The 15,508-nt window shown below is 46.5% G+C and overlaps 1 long non-coding RNA gene across 1 annotated transcript; it reads right to left on the minus strand.

The window, feature by feature from the left end:
• Nucleotides 1-5,037: 5,037 nt before the first annotated feature.
• Nucleotides 5,038-12,347, minus strand: LOC132367759 (uncharacterized). The gene is made up of 3 exons (XR_009503849.1): nucleotides 12,218-12,347; nucleotides 9,975-10,495; nucleotides 5,038-5,835 (listed from the first exon to the last, which is right to left on the minus strand). It is a non-coding gene; the product is annotated as an uncharacterized LOC132367759 (long non-coding RNA).
• Nucleotides 12,348-15,508: the final 3,161 nt, after the last annotated feature.

Consider the following 15,508-nt stretch of genomic DNA (forward strand, 5'->3'; position numbering starts at 1 on the left):
TTTTCAGGGCAAAGGGTCAGGAAGCAGGAGGTTTAGAGAATGTGAATGAGAGTCCCAGTGGCTGGGCAGGGCACATAGTCACTGTTGACAAATACTTGCTGAATAAGAGAACAGCAGGATTGACTAAAACTCCCCATTTCCAGTTGGTAGAGCTGTCTGTCTGTGTCACAGAAGTTTAGAATCCTAGGCAACCAAAGAATCAGGGCCATCTCACCCTCTGAAGTCAACGGCTCTCCATCCTCACTGCCATCCCACAGAGCAGGAGTCTGTGTCTCAGATGCAGGTGACTTCAGACATAGAGAACAGACTTCTGGTTTCCAAGGGGGAGGGAGGTGAGGAAGGGATGGAGTGGGAGTTTGGGGTTAACAGATGCAAAGTATTATATATAGGATGGATAAACAACAAGGTCCTACTGTATAACACAGGGAACCATATCCAATATCCCATAATAAACCATAATGGAAAAGAATTTTTAAAAAATCTTGTATTCCCCAGCCTTCAGAACTATGAGAAATAAATGTTTATTGTTTAAGCCAATAAATAAATAAATAAATAAATAAATACAGGTGACTTACATGAAGCTACTAGGTCAGGCAGTGCCGGTCCAGACCTAGGGCCCAGTCTCAGGGGACGCTTCTAAACCCAGTGACACTTGAATGAAGACAGAAGCCACAGCAGGCCCAGCTGCTTGGGGATGAACAGAAAGTGACTAAGTTCTGGCCTGTCCCAGGGATTTGGGCCCTAGCCAGGAAAGATGGAGACCTGTTGGGGTCCCTTAAGGTATACAGGATCAAGAAGACCAGCAGAAACTCTGCAGAAAAGCCCCTGGAAAGGTCTCATGTATAAAGTAGTACCTCTGGTCTTTCTGCCAGAGGGCTTGGGTTTAATTCATTTGTTTGCTTATTATTTCATCAAATATTTATTGAGGATCTTTTTCATGCCAGGTTGTGGTAGATACCAGGATTACTATAATGAGCAAGATATATACAAGATCATATAGGATGCATCTGGGTGCACAAAAGAGGAAATCTGACTCGATCTGATTTGGGGAGCAGTGGTAATTCATTGGCTCAGAAAACTGGAAAATCAGAGGAAAACTTCAGGTGAGGCTTGATCCAGCACTCATTTCCATTCTGTTTTTCCTCTCCTCCTTCCATGAGGCGTCAGCCTCATCCTGAGCCTGGATTCTCTTATGATTCCAGGATACCTGGCTCCAGGCTACATGCTTCTTGTTAATGTCCAGCAGGGAAGAGAGAGCATCATTGTCACCACAGTTCCAGAAAGTACCCAGAGGCACACTCTGATTGGACCAGCTTGGTTTCATGCCCAGCCCTGTGTCACAAGCATGGCCCAACTAATTGGATTAGCTTAAGTCACATGTTCCATCTCTGGCCCCAAGAGAGATGTCAGCTGCACCCGAACAAAATGGATTACCAAATGGAAATGAGGACTGTTAGGAAAAGGGAAACCAGAGCCTACCAAATAGTTCCTGTCTTCATGGAACTTAAAGATGAATTAGTGGAGGAGACTACAAATACAATCAAACAGGTGAAATTGGGAATTGGGACATTTTACCAGAACAAAACATTTCTACGGGACTGGATACATAATTTGTGGGGCTTAGTGTAAAATGAAAATGCAGGGCCCTTTATTCAAAAATTATTTAGAATTTCAAGACAGCAACAGTATTAAATCAAGGGTAGGGCCCTTTTAAGGCCCAGGTCACCTGTCCATAAAGCCAGCCCTGTACCTCTCTGTTGAGACCTGGAGGAGGAGAAGGAATCAGCTAGATGGGGTACTCCAGGTAGCAGTAACAGTTTGTGCAAAAGCCTGGTGGCAGGAGATCAGGTTCCCTGGAAAAGCTGGAGGGAATTCGGTTGCGGCTGGAGCTTAGAGTACTAGATGAGACTGGAAAGTGGGGTGTGGCCGTGTCGGGTAGGATACTGGTCATGGAGTATCTGGGAAAATGAAGCTTCCTAAGTCTCCTGCTTAGTGGCCCCGTGAGCCCATCCGTCACCAAGCTAACGGGCAGGGAGGAGCCAGCTGGGGGCCAGACCCTGCCTCCGAAGGAGATCAGATGCACAGTGAACAGATCAGGGAGGTAAGCGGAGTATGATGAGAGGCCTGGGTGTCAGGAGCACCAGGCTGCTCTGAGACCCAAAGCAAGTTCCAGCACAGAAGCTCTGTGATTCTCTTCCGGGGTTCCTAACAGTCTTAGATTCAGATGATGGAAGGAAGGAAGGAAAGAAGGAAAGGAGGGAGGGAGAGAGGAGGGAGGGAGGGAAGGAGGAAGGAAGGAAGGAAGGAGGGAAGGGAGGAGAGAAAGAAAAAGAAAGAGAAAGAAATTCCCTTTTTATAGCAGGTCTTACGTTAGTAACAAACTGCTGAAGGCTTGGGGAGATGGAGGGAGTTTGCTTTGCACAAACCCAACAGTATCGGGCACTCCTGTTCTTGGAAACCACGTTGGTGGTGATTTCTCACTGGCCCTTTATCCTGCTTAGCATCCTAGCCTCTGGCCACATCACAGGTTTTTTTTCTCTTCTTACTTCCCCTCCTCACTTTCTCCCTCTGGATTGCTCACTATACTCTAAACTTTTTTGGTAAAGTATTCAGCTGAGCAAAAGGGTCACTAACACAGGTCCTGAGATTTCCTTTAATGGGACCCACTCTCCTCAGGTTTTAAAAAGCAGTCGGCCCTCCTGCATTACAAGGGAATAGAACTCTCTCCCCATGGTGACTGCCATTTACCTGTCTGTCCCCGAGACTGAGCTTCATGGAGACAGGGAAACACAGGTCTGATTGCAAAAGCTAGCGCCTCATATGATGCAAGGGGCTCAGTACATATTTGCAGAATGAATGAATGGGATTATTCAGATCTCCCCTCGAAGCCCACGTTTTTTCTCTCTCCTTCCAGGGAATGGTTATGACAAAGCATTAGAAGAATCAGCTGTGGAAGAAGCTGGGGGAATAGACAAATCCCCGGCTAGGACAGTTGTGGAAGCTGTATTCTCCAAGGAGAGGGAATTTAGGGGTTCTTGGTGGACCTCAGATTGGGGTGGATGTGTGCCCAGGACAGAGGAGGCAGAGGCAACACTAAGGTTTCTTGATGGGCCTGGACGTAGCCAAGAAAGGCACCCAGCCAGCCCCTCGGACTGTGGCTGCACCCAGAGATCTTATCTGGGGGCCGGCTGATGGATGGTCCTGAGTCATGAGACCTGCAGCCTAGAAAACAGTTCTGATGTTGAAACAGGCCCAGGGGAGGGGGCACGGTGGGTGTCTCTACAGCACAGACATCTTCACCTCCCATATTTCGTGTCAACCCCGAGTCACCTTTTTTTTTTTTTAAATTAATTAATTAATTAATTTATGGCTGTGTTGGGTCTTCGTTTCTGTGCGAGGGCTTTCTCTAGTTGTGGCAAGTGGGGGCCACTCTTCATCGTGGTGCACGGGCCTCTCACTATCGCGGCCTCTCTTGTTGCAGAGCCCAGGCTCCAGACGCACAGGCTCAGTAATTGTGGCTCACGGGCCCAGTTGCTCCGCGGCATGTGGGATCTTCCCAGACCAGGGCTCAAACCCGTGTCCCCTGCATTGGCAGGCAGATTCTCAACCACTGCGCCACCAGGGAAGCCCCCAAGTCACCTTTATTGTCATCACTCATCTCCCATCCTGTCACTCATTTGCCACCCTCATCAGCATCCCTGCATCACAACCACTGCCGCTTTCTTAACCATGCTGTCACTTGACCCAGTTCCCATCGCCGTGTTACCTTCTCCAGATTGCCACCATCCCTGTCCCAGCCCCATGCCCAAGGCTGTTGCTATCTGAACCCACACTGTCTTCTTTATTAAAGGCCTTTACCCAACCCTGCCACTGGCTAGTTCCATTCCCATCTCCCTGTCACTTTTTAATTAATTAATTAATTTGTTTGTTTGTTTATTTATTTATTTATTTATTTTTGGCTGTGCTGGGTCTTTGTTGCTGTGCGCAGGCTTTCTCTAGTTGCGGTGAGCAGGGGCTACTCTTTGTTGTGGTGCACAGGCTTCTCATCGCAGTGGCTTCTCTTGTTGCGGAGCTCGGGCTTTAGGTGCCCAGGCTTCAGTAGCTGTAGCACACGGGCTCAGTAGTTGTGGCTCACGGGCTCTAGAGTGCAGGCTCAGTAGTTGTGGTGCATGGGCTTAGCTGCTCCGCGGCATGTGGGATCTTCCTGGACCAGGGCTCGAACCCGTGTCCCCTGCATTGGCAGGCGGATTCTGCGCCACCAGGGAAGGCCCTCCCTGTCACTTTCACTGTTACCACCTGTGCCTGTCACCCTCGTCATCCTAGTCACTGCAGCCCTTACCACCTGTCCCAGTCTCTATCACCTCTAAGTCCTCTGGACCGTCACCACCTTTCCCCGGTTAGTTCACCAGCACTGCCCATCTCCACCACCCCCATCGCTGTCATCTACATCTTCCTGTCTCCAGCCCCTCATCTAGGTCTCGAAATGGGCTTTCCCCTCTGGGTAGACATTCTCAACATGGGCCCACCTCTGAGCCTTTGCTCCTGCCTTTCCAGCCTCTGGCCTCCTCTGGGTTTCCGTATCTGGAATTGCCAAGCTCTTTACCTTTGCTCTCTGCTCTGGCCAGGGGTGCTTCATTTCATCATGTTGTCTGGACCCTGGGGCCATGCACTTATTCCCAGAGTATTGAAAGAGTACTAGGTAGAGGCCTTACCAGGAAGGCCTGAATCTTCTCTGCCTATACCTGTGACATCTGGCAGTTCCTTCTACCCAGGCGAGACCTAAAATTTCCAGTTATTAATTTGACTATTGGGAATTCCCTGGCGGTCCAATGTTTAAGACTTTGTGCTTTCACTGCCGCGGGCCCGGGTTCAATCCCTGGTTGGGAACTAAGATCCCGCAAGCCCCGTGGCATGGCCAATAAATAAATAAATAGATTATTAGTTCCCTTTTTAAAATTCCTTGATGTTCCCTCCCTCAGACTATTACCTAACCCCCTGTGATACACTCTCAGAACCCCCCAGTACCTTGACACCTAACACTTGTGATCAGCTACTTATTCATACAATCATGTGTTTAGGATCGTCTTGCCCACCAGATGGGACACTCTGGGAGGATGGTAGCTGTGTTCATCTTGGTCACTGTCAGGTCCCCAGAGCCTAGCACAGTGCCTGGCTTCTGGTAGGGACTCAGTGAATGTCTGTTGAGCACTTAACAGCTCCAGGCACTGTACTAAGTACTATACTCATATTAACTTGTTCACTCACTGTTGTATTTTGGTGTCCCTTTTCATTTTATTTACATTTGAGCATCTCAAGGGCTTTTTAGCTGATTTGCAACAAGCACTTCTGACAAAGTTCAAGCAGAGAAGCACATTTCCAGTTACTCATCAGAAAGTGAGGACACTTAGAGAAAGTCAGTTACTCACAGAACGAGGAAAAGCACTGCTGTGATTAAGGCAAAGGAAATGGCGGCTTGTAATGTCACCTCTTGATTTCATCTTTCCGCTCTGCAAGGGAGGTGGAAGAAGCCAGGGGCTGATGGGAAGCGGGAGGGGCTAACACAGGAGGAGCACTTCTTCTGATCTCTGGAAAGCAATAATTAGATCCTTTCCTCACACCATAAAACTTGTGGTTTTGAGAGGTAAATAATATATGAAGGGTTAAAATAAACCTGGATTTTTGGGTATTATTTGTCCCCATTATTTCATTTTTGGGAATTTATCCTTGGGAAAATAATTGGAGATGTAGACAAAGCCTTTGCCCAGAGATCTTCATTGCCTTCTTCTTCAAGGTTATTTATGCCATTAAAACATTGAAATACAAATGTATATTTACCTATAAAAAAATGAAATAGAAAATTTTAGAAGCTGGCAACAAACTGAATACCAAATGATAGAGGAGGATAGATTAAATAAAGTATGGTTTACCTCTTTGTTATTAAAATCATGGTTCTGAAGAGTTGATAATTATTCTATAATCATGGCATTAGGTGAAAAGGGCATTATACAAATAAGCTTATACAGAATTATTTTCAATTATGTCAACAGAGTACTATACTTAGAAAGATTAAAGGATAAAAAAGTGAAAGGATTAATAGGCATTTTGTTGTTTCTGAATTGCGAGAATTTATTTTTATGATGGGCATTATATTTTTATAATAAAAGCTCTGCATTTGTAAAGAAAAAAACAACAGAGAGGCAAAAATAATGTTTTATGTGAAAGTGTTAGTATTTTATAACCCTAGATTACTTTTTCTTTTAGAACTTTCTGTTTTTAAAAATATTTATTTATTTATTTTATTATTTATTTTGGCTACGCTGGATCTTAGTTGCGGCACACAGGATCTTCGTTGTGGCATGTGGGCTCTTTAGTTGCAGCATGTGGACTCTTAATTGCAGCATGAGGGCTTCTTATTTGCAGCATGCAGACTCTTAGCTGTGGCTCGCATGCAGGATCTAGTTCCCTGACCAGGGATTGAACCCAGGCCCCCTGCATTGGAAACACGGAGTCTTACCCACTGGACCACTAGGAAAGTCCCCTAGATTATTTTTTTTAAATTATTTATTTATTTATTTATTTGTGTATTTATTTTTGGCTGCGTTGGGTCTTCGTTGCTGTGCACGGGCTTTCTCTAGTTGCGGTGAGCAGGGGCTACTCTTCGTTGCATTGCACGGGCTTCTCATTGCAGTGGCTTCTCTTGTTGCAGAGCATGGGCTCTAGGCACGCGGGCTTCAGTAGTTGTGGCTCGTGGGCTCTAGAGCGCAGGCTTAGTAGTTGTGACACACAGGCTTAGTTGCTCCGCGGCATGTGGGATCTTCCTGGACCAGGGCTTGAACCCGTGTCCCCTGTATTGGCAGGTGGATTCTTAACCACTGCACCACCAGGGAAGCCTCTGTTTCTGTTTTATGTTTTATTTTTTTGGCCCTGAGGCATGTGGAATCTTACCTCCCTAAGCAGGGATGGAACCCACACCCCCTGCATTGGAAGGCGAAGTCTTAACCACTGGACTGCCAGGGAAGTCCCTAAAGCATCTTCTGGTGGGACTCTGATATCAAGCTGTCTTGGTGAAAAGTTACTTGAGTATCTAGTTTACAGAAGAGATCTCGGTCCAGGAGGGGCATAGGGCATTCTGGAATGTACAAGAAAATATGTTTTAATGTCAGGGCTCCCTCCCCCTTGGCAACCACAAGTCTATTTTCTATGTCCCTGATTCTGTTTCTGCTTCATAGATAGGTTCATTTGTGTCATATGTTAGATTCCACATACAAGTGATATCATATGGTATTTGTCTTTCTGACTTACTTCATTTAGTATGATAATCTCTAGTTGCATCCATGTTGCTGCAAATGGCATTATTTTGTTCTTTTTTTATGGCTGAGTAGTATTCCATTGTATATACGTACTGCGTCTTCTTTATCCATTCATCTGTTGATGGATGGATGGATGGATGGATGGATGAATCCTTTTTACTGTTTTTGTTCTCTGCTGTTGAATACCTTAAAAGCAATGTCTACCAACTGAGAAGGATTCATTCCAAATGTGCCATCTAATTTTTGCAATTTTCTCCTGGTATCTGGGGCGCTTTGCCCAATGAAGATCATATTTACCATTCTAGCACTTTCAGGGGCCTCAGGATCTGCATCTGTATAATGTCTGTAGGCCTGATAAATCCTTTCCAAAAATTCAGAGGGGTCTTCATTTGTTTTTTGCTGAATTTCTTGAATTTTGTTCAAATTCTTTTGCTTTGGTACTACTTTTTGAAGGGAAGCTCTGCCAAGACGCACTTATGGCAGTGCTCTAATAAGGGCATTCCTCCCTCAGTGGGGTCCCAGTCTGGTTCAGCTGTGGGTACTGTCAAGTGGGCTTCAGGTGTACCATTTGGGTCTGTTAGGTGGAGCTAGTACACTTCTTCCCTGGCCTTATCAATGACCATTCTCCTTTCATCTCCTGTAAGCATTATATTGAGAAGAATGCACACGTCTGCCCATGAAGGGTGGTAGGTAGCAAAAATAGAAGTGAGGATCCTCCCTATAAGGAAGGTTGTGATCTTTCTCATTAAACAAGTCTGAGGTGGAGAAAGGACCATGCATCCATAGAAACCCAGCCAGCTGGCCATTTGCATTTAGACTTCCTACAGGATAACTGCGTAAGGGAAATTGCCCTGCCCTGGGAGTGGCTCCTGGCCCTAATTGGGTGCCCTGTCAGGTTTAGATGAACAATACCAGACCAGGTCCATGTGCCTCAGGAACAAACACAAGATTTTCTCTTTCTTTTTCTTTTTTTTCCAAATATTTATTTATTTATTATTTATTTATTTGGCTGTGTCAAGTTTTAGTTGCGGCACGTGGGATCTTTAGTTGCAGCATGCAGGATCTAGTTCCCTGACCAAAGATCAAACCCAGGCCCCCTGCATTGGAAACACAGAGCCTTAACCACTGGACCACCAGGGAAGTCCTCACAGGATATTCTTTCTTTTTTAAAATTTTATTTTATTTATTTATTTATTTATTTTTGGCTGCGTTGGGTCTTCGTTGCTGCCCACGGGCTTTCTCTAGTTGTGGCGAGCGGGAGTTACTCTTTGTTGTGGTGCGCGGGCTTCTCATTGCGGTGGCTTCTCTTATTGCGGATCATGGGCTCTAGGCACGTGGGCCTCAGTAGTTGTGGCACACGGGCTCAGTAGTTGTGACCCGCGGGCTCTAGAGCGCAAGATCAGTAGTTGTGGCGCAAGGGCTTAGTTGCTCTGCAGCATGTGGGATCTTCCCGGACCAGGGCCCGAACCTATGTCCCCTGCATTGGCAGGTGGATTCTTAACCACTGCGTAGTCCCCTGTAGGATTTTCTAATTGATGCCTATAAGGATGGGGAGTCAGTCTGACCACTTCCTGAGCCACAGTGTTAGGAACTGGGTATAGGAATGGGAGGCTGTGGAAGGAGAGGAAGTCTTGGCATAGCGGCTGGAGTGCCTGGAACAGCCATCTCAGCCAGTAAAGCAACAAATCATCACTCTCATCTCCTTCCTTTTTAAATTTTAATCACAGAATAGTTCTAATTGCAGGATTGTATAGAGCCATTCAAAGGCCACCATTCCTCAGTGTTTTATTGTAAAGCAATTGATCTTCTCTAACCATTAAAAGAATGCCTTTTTTTGCCTTGCCATCAACCAACCGGGCTGAATTCTGGGCTGGAGCTTATTGATGATTTTAGGAACCAAGTGTAACCTTTCTTTTCTCCATGGGAATGTGCCTCTTTCAGGCAAGAACAGACAGGGTTTGGGTTTGTTTTTTTTTTTTTTCTGTTCCTTTCCTCTATTTGACATTAGTAAAAGTTTTAAACATCACAAAGAATTTGGCTATAAGTGGAGAAATGGTACCAAAACAAAATGAAATGAAAAACCCAAAGGACAAAGAGAAAACCCTAAATAAACCCTCAAGTTTGGTCTTGGGCTTTTACCTATCACAAGAACCATCAAATCAAACCCCATGCAATGTGACTCCTGGAGAGCTGTTGGTTCCAGACCAATGACACAGGAGACCGCAAACAACATAATTAACATGGCAAGAGTGACAATACACGGTACACAGGGTCCCAAGATAATCCTGCATAAATCCCTTGTGAAGATCCTTATAGGTACTATGGTCACACATTGTTCATCTTCCTCTTAGTCATGGGTTCATAGCTGTACTCAGACTACTTATCCAAAATGCACCCCAGAGCACTTTCTTTAGGGATAAATGAAACATTCCCCATCTTTTAAAGACAGAAATACAAGACAAACAAAACACAAATGGCACACACAAATGCTAGCATCTAAAGAAACAAACGAACCAGTTCACAAATCGGGTAAAAGTCCAGCAACTATTTCCTCTCTCCAACAGGGTACCCCACTCAACTACAAAATAGCTTAGCTTATTCCAGAGAAAAAAGCCCCAAACGGAGATAATAAAGTTTCCGGCTGTACACAGTGGAGTGACTTACCCTACTGTATGGAGCCCATCAGCTTCCAGATGTTGATTCCTTGTTCCACCTGTCAAGTGCTGGGGCAGCTAGAGCTCCTTCAGAGAATTTTGAAGGGAAGATCCTCAGGACAAGTGATCCCAGCAGCTGCTTGGGCCTTACTTGAAAATTCCCCAACTGGGGCTGGCTGGCCGAGAGCAGCAGGGCTCCTGTCTGGCTTCTCCAAAATTTGTTACCAAGTCCAAGGTCGTACTGCTCACCACATGACAGGCCAATCAATTGAGAGACAAGTAGAGACTCCATTTGGAAAGCCCGCAAACTGAGAAGGTGGTGGACTAGTGTCCCAAAGAACCATATTGCCCGGGTTTGGATGCCAGTTTCTTTTATAGAGCAAAGAGGAGAAGGTGAGGAGGTAAAGTAAAAAAAGGGGAGAAGTTGTTGCAGATATTTCCTGGTTCCAGCCAGACTCTGGAGGGAATGTGTTAATTTCTTCTTTCCTGCAGCCATTCACATGTGGGCCTGGTCACGATGTTTCCTGTGAGCTAAACAAAGGATTATTTTTTGTTGTTTGTTTGTTTGTTTTTTTAAATTTTATTTATTTATTGGCTGAACTACGTGGCATGTGGGATCTTAGTTCTCCGACCAGGGATCGAACCTATACCCCTTGCAGTGGAAGCGTGGAGTCTTAACCACTGGACCGCTAGGGAGGTCCCTAAACAAAGGTATTTTAGCTTAAACTCAGGAATGGAAGGCAGGATTCCCAGAGACTGGCCATTATGTATACGTTCAGCTATAGGCAACATCCCTTTAGTGATTAACTTGTAGCAAAAGCAACAGAATACAAAGGTTAAAGTAAAATAAACAGATCCAATATGGACTCAGATTTGTTCTTCCATGTTACATCACTGATTTTCAGTTTAATTCTTCAGAGTAATCCCTCCTTACACAAAAAGAGTGTTTTGGGGGATACCTTGATCTTGATAAAACCAAAAACCCTCACACACTTGATGGTACGTTTAAGAAATGAGGGAATTTGAGAAAATCTTATCAGAAATATGAAAATAGGGGCTTCCCTGGTGGTGCAGTGGTTAAGAATCCGCCTGCCAATGCAGGGGACGTGGGTTCGAGCCCTGGTCCGGGAAGATCCCACATGCTGCATAACAACTAAGCCCGTGAGCCACAACTACTGAGCCTGCGCTCTAGAGCCTGCGAGCCACAACTACTGAAGCCCGTGCGCCTAGAGCCCATGCTCTGCAACAAGAGAAGCCACTGCAGTGAGAAGCCCGTGCACTGCAACGAAGAGTAGCCCCCGCTCGCCGCTGCTAGAGAAAGCCCGCGCACAGCAACAAAGACCCAACACAGCCAAAAATAAAAACAAATAAATAAATTTATATTAAAAAAAAAGATTACTGAGGTCTTGTTAAAATGACACTGGAACCAACTTGAAGACACTTCCAGTGGCCAAAGATGGGAAAATTTGAGCACCAAAAGAATACTGAGTGTAATAGGTTGAAACACGACAAATGTATAAAATCAGTACATCATAAAGATGCTAATAAAAAAGCAAACTTCATTAAAAAAAAAGCAATATGAAAATAAAACCTGATGATACACTAAGCCTGTGCCTCCTCCTTTGTACCCATCTCAGAGAGGAGCACCGCCCTAGCCAGAAACCTGAAAGTCATTCCACACTTCAGGCTCCTATACCCCCCGAGTCAGTCATTCACAAGCCCAACCCCCTTTTCCTCCCTTTGTTCCAGCCACTACCATCTCCTGCCTTCACTACTGCAGCTGCCTCCTAACCAGTTTCTCTGCTCTACTCTTACTCTTCCCACCCCAAATTCATGCCTTCTGTGCTACAGCCATGCTGAGCTTTCTAATACACTAACCTACCCCTGCCACTCCCCTGTTTACAGCCCTTCAGTGGCTCCCCATCGCTCTCAAGAGCAAGGAGAAAACAGTCCATGATCTGGCTCAGGCTGACCTCTCTACCATCACCACACTCCCACCATACTCCAGCCACACAGAATTTTGCTCTTGGCATTTCCCAGGCTCCCCCTGGGCCTTTGCATGAGTTGTTTCCTCTCCAGGGGAAACACTCCTTTCTGCTCCACACTCCTTTGCCTGGCTAACTAACTCTTTCTCACATCTCGGCTGTTAAAGTGAACGTCCTTTCCTCCAGGAAAGCTTCCCTGGTGTCCCCCTCTGCCCAGCTTGGTTAGGTGCCCCTCCTCTCAACTCCTACAGGCCCTTGTGCTTATTACCTCTGATCTCTGCATTGTGACTTCTTATTTGCGCACCAGCTTCCCTACATGCCTTGTAAGCTCTCCAGTGCTGGGTCTGTGACTTGTTCTTCATGGCACGTCCGGCAACCAGCACTTGGTAGGTCTTCCAAGGCTGTTGAATGAATGAATGAATGAATGAGTAATTAATGAATCAAGTACCCTTGTAGGAACTGATTAATACTTCTTAAGATGCTCAGAAGTAGACATTCCGAAAAAAGATGCCCTTGAAGGATCCATAAATTCTCCAAAGGGGATGAAATTGTCTTATGATCTAAGAAATAATGTGAATTTGATAGGCAAGAATTGGGGAGTGAATGTGTAGTTAGGAACAGTGGTGTACTAAGTGAGGGGCAACGTGAGTGATCTACTCTTTCTGAAAGAAGTATTTTATTATTGACATTGTTTAGGATTGCTGCTGCTGCTGATAATAAGCAGACTGACTTTTAGTCAGTTCGGTTGTTTTTCAGTTCTCTGCAGGTCATGCACCCCCTATTGTTTGTCCTCAGGGAGGACTGCTCCCACCCCACCCCCATGTAGTATGCCACTGGTAAGGAACCCTGATTACTGGGTGAGCTGGTCTGTTTTCTTCCCCTCAGCACTGAGCTGGGAGTGATGTCAAAGGTATCCAACTTCTCAAAATTCTGCAGGGCAAGGTTGTCCTCTGCTAGAATTGACGCTGGCCTCTGACTCCTCTGGTACCCCCAGCTTCCTCCGGGGAGCTCTCTGAGTCTCCTGGCTAGTGGCTGTCCATGGCAAGGAGGCCATCCCGTGCAGGGATGGGAGACTATGCAAAGGATCCAGCCCTGGATCTAGTCTTGTCCCTGCCACTAACCCACCCTGAGGCCTTGGGCCGGCTCTCAGGGTCCACACTCTCAAGGCCCTCTGGGGGCCTCATTTTGCCCACTCATAAAACTGGGGCTTTTGGTGACCTGCTCCTCTCACTGACCTGAGTGAGACAGTCTACCACAGGGGACTAGCTAGGTTGGGTGTGTCAGCCAGCAGGACAGAAGGCGAGTCTGGACAGGTGGACAGTGGAGCCTGGGCCCCAGGATGGGGTGTGTGTGTATGTGTCGTGGAGAGGGGGTAGGCGAGGGCGGATCCCAGGCAAAGGTCAAAGATGGGAGAGGTGGCTCCAGCAGGTCAGCCGACCTGGCCTGGTGACGGCCTTCAGGAACTGCAGAGATACAAGCTGGGTTCGGCTAGGTCCTGGCTCTGCCGTGGGGTTGGGGAAGGGCTGGGGCGTGGAGAACTACCCCTTGGTGAGATCACTTCTAAGGTGGGAGCCAAGGTCCCTTTCTGGGAAGGAAAGGCGGTGTCATGAAAGCAGGAAGGATTTAGGTGAGACTGCAGTGGGGGCAGGTGATGGTGGATCAGGGAGGATGAGGTGCCTCTTCTTGGACTGCTTCCCAGGAGGGTGGGGAAAAGTCATTCCACCCAGCCCCAGTGGGAGAGAGCTGTCTTGTTAGAAGGTAGGACAGATAGACAGGATGACCCGGGGAACAAAGTAGCCTGTAGCTCTGAGCCAGGGTTTAGGGGATTCACAGTTGAAGAGGAAGCCCTGGGATATCTAAGGCTTGGTTCAGGCACCTGCCAGCCCTGGACCTTGGTTGTTTCTCTGTGAAATGGGGAGGATCTCCTTGGTCCTCGTCTACCAAAGACAAAATGTTTCCTGATCTGGTCACCAAAGACCAGGGAGTCTCCCTTATAAATTCCTTCTGAAGTGTTGGGGAGCTAAGAGAAAACTCCGTTGAAATTTGGGCTGAGTGAGGTGGAGAGTGGAGAGCCTGGACCTGTTGGGGGCAGAGTGGTGCTTTAGGATATAAGTAGCCTGACCAGATATCCCCACCCAAAGGTGCCCACAGCAACTAGGCAACATTCTGACCCTGCCTTCCCAGACATTCTGAACCCCTGGATTAAGCCCCTCTCATCAGCCCACTTCCCTAATCCTGTTTCTTTGCTGCAGGGTCCTTCCTCAAGGCTCCTCAGCCCTTCCCTGCTTCATTCCACAAATATTTGTCCAGCCCCTGTTATTTGCCAGGTATTTTCTAAGCCCTAGGGATTCAGAGGTGAACAAGACTGTTGGTCCTTGTGCCCAGTCCCCCCTCAGGGGAAAACAAGCAGGAAGATAAGTGAGGTAGCTTTGCCTTTACTGGCTACTTGAGAGAGGCCACATGGCTGTGGGAGCTCAGAGAAGCCCAGGGGAGGTCAGGGCCAAGGTAACGTAGACCCTGAGCCTGGAAGGGTCAGTGGGAGTTTGCCAGGGAGGCCATGGGGGACAGCCTCGTTCAGAGACAGAGGCAAAGGTTCTGAAGCCACTCCAATAGGCTTACAAGGGCCAATTGTTACGTTTTCAGGAATTTGGCAAACCACTTGTTAAACACAGCCATTATTAAAAAGTAAATTGTATAAATGTATAATCACAGAAATTATTTTTAAAACAAAGGTAATAATTAATGAAACTTATTACTTCCTAATTGTTATTACATTTTATGCTCTTGAAGTTATTTATAGCTACTGAATCTTTGGGTGGAGGAACTACCTAATGGTGTACTGCTGCTCATCTCTATGTTGGTAGTTTATAATCAGTCATGGTGGTAGTATTTGCATCATTGAAAAAAAAATTTTTTTTTTTTCTGGCCGCACCACGCAGCTTGTGGGATCTTAGTTCCCCGACCAGGGACTGAACCTGGGCCCTCGGTAGTGAGAGTACAGAGTCCTGACCACTGGACCGCCAGGGCATTCCCTGCATCATTGAAATGGACTAACACAAATCAGGGCTTAATTTATGGTTTTGTTGATTGCATGGACCAGGGGTCAACAGACTACAGCTTGCAGGTCAAATCCAGCCTGTGAGCTAATAATGGTTTTTATTTATTTATTTATTTATTTATTTATTTATGGCTGTGTTGGGTCTTCGTTTCTGTGTGAGGGCTTTCTCTAGTTGTGGCAAGTGGGGGCCACTCTTCATCGCGGTGCACGGGCCTCTCATTATCGTGGCCTCTCTTGTTGCGGAGCACAGGCTCCAGACGCGCAGGCTCAGTAATTGTGGCTCACGGGCCTAGTTGCTCCGCGGCATGTGGGATCTTCCCAGACCAGGACTCGAACCCGTGTCCCCTGCATCGGCAGGCAGATTCTCAACCACTGCGCCACCAGGGAAGCCCTAATAATGGTTTTTATATTGTTTAATAGTTAAGATACTTTGTGACACGAGGAAATTGAAAATTCAGCGATCGCAAATGAAGTTGTATTGGAACACAGCCTCGTGCATTT

This window comes from Balaenoptera ricei, chromosome 6 (genome assembly GCF_028023285.1).
Source record: "Balaenoptera ricei isolate mBalRic1 chromosome 6, mBalRic1.hap2, whole genome shotgun sequence".
In the NCBI taxonomy this organism is placed as follows: domain Eukaryota; kingdom Metazoa; phylum Chordata; class Mammalia; order Artiodactyla; family Balaenopteridae; genus Balaenoptera; species Balaenoptera ricei.